Source organism: Lutzomyia longipalpis, chromosome 2, assembly GCF_024334085.1.
Source record: "Lutzomyia longipalpis isolate SR_M1_2022 chromosome 2, ASM2433408v1".
NCBI lineage: Eukaryota > Metazoa > Arthropoda > Insecta > Diptera > Psychodidae > Lutzomyia > Lutzomyia longipalpis.
In genome coordinates this window covers 38734324-38736183 of record NC_074708.1, presented here as the reverse complement: position 1 = coordinate 38736183, position 1860 = coordinate 38734324, and positions in this window count along the sequence as shown.

Below are 1860 nucleotides of genomic sequence, written 5' to 3'. Positions count from 1 at the left end.
TGGGATTTTTTCTATGTGTGAAACGTGATGGAAGAATCTATGCGATTTATGGTGCTGAATTTTGCATTTAATGACCAAAGGGGTGTTCCGAAAGTTTTGATAATTGAAACGAACCACATATGATTTTTGTTTTAACTATTTGATTCTTTTTAATTACTATTTTTAATGATTAATTGTTAATAGTATTCAATGAAAATTGTTAGACTACACCGACTACACTGAGGTGCAACACTTTATTTAAATTCTCAATTAATTCCTTTTTAATATTCTTAGATTGGGAATATTTCTCCCTTCTTGAAGATTAAAAGAAGCTAAATGACCTTCAAATGAATTAAAGAATTTTCTCTATAAAATTTTTAATCAATCAAATAAATTAGCATAAAACTCCAAAAAGCATAAAGAAATTTTTAATATTTAAAAAAAAATCAATTAAATAGCAGAGAAGGTTGAAAGCTCATTTCTCACAAAACTTTCGGAACGTTCCCTTCGATAATATAGTGAAGAAGATAGCAAAATCACCTGTTTTGAGAAGTAATACTATGTATACTACATTGATCCACGAGCGAGACTATCATACATTAATATGTAACTATTCAGGCCATGGACGGACAAACATTATTTAATGGCATGTTGAATGCTTTTTACACACACTTTATTCGCCAATAATAATTATAAATATGGGATGTTTAATAACAAAATGCATAATGCTTTGCCGATGCTTCTCTTCCCACCAAGCAAGAAAAAAAGTGAGGAGAACCTCTTAAATGAATTCCTCGCATCAGCAATGATTGATGAATGAGATTTTTTTGTGTTTCTTCCACCTCTGCACGTGTCGTGGTTGATCCAAAAAAAAAAGAATTTTTCAGTGAAAGTTTGGCGCCGGTGAAACAACAAAAAATTGCCCATTGAAAGTGAAATGAAAAAAATAAAGGAGGTAAAAGAAAAAAAACTGTGAAAAAATACTTCATTTAAGTCGCGTATTGAGGAGAAGAAATAAAAACATTCAGTGCGCTAATTTATGTTACAAAAAAAAGAAGTAAAGAGAAGTATCTCGTATCGATTACGTCGCTCTTTTGCCATCTCGCGCGAACTAATGTGGTATAAGAGGAAAAAAAAAAGAAGTGACTTGAACTCTCTTCTCTCGCGCGACTTTCTTCTGCGAAAACATTATGCAAGTTTTCGCGGCACTTGTATGGAAGAAAATGAATACTGTAAGGCCTATCTTTGTCTTACCTACTTGGGCCTCTCTGTCTCACCTTCGTATACCCCATTGAAATCTCATTGAAATACAGAGTTGTGAGAAAAGTAGATAAGGAATAAAAGATTAATTTTATTTCTTCAGATAAAAAAATATTTTATTTTGAGTTTTAATTGAAAATATATTTTTAAATGAAGAAATAAAGGAGTTTCTTCGTTTTTGTACGGAGAAACTCTCATTTGAAGAAAAAAATCGGAACACGCCTTTAGAATGCTATAGAAAGAATAAGAAATTGCCATATGTTATACTCAAATCACACAGCTGAGATAAGTCGGAAAATATTTTCCCAAAAATGACTACAATGACGTCATTATTGTATATTTTATGCTTTTCAATGCATGAAGCATATGCCTCGTTGAAAATCATCAATGTACAGGTCAACGAAGCATAAACACGAATGTTTTATGCATTGAAAGGGTTGAAAAAGATCTTTCCTCCTTGACTTTAACCCTTTCGCGTTAAACGTGAAACATAAAACAACATTGAAACATGCGCTATATTTATTGCTTTTCTGAACCAGAATAAACTTCTTTAAGCTAGACTACAGTTTTTTTCAAACTAGACTTAAGTTTTTTAAGTCAGACCTAAGATTTTTAAGCAAG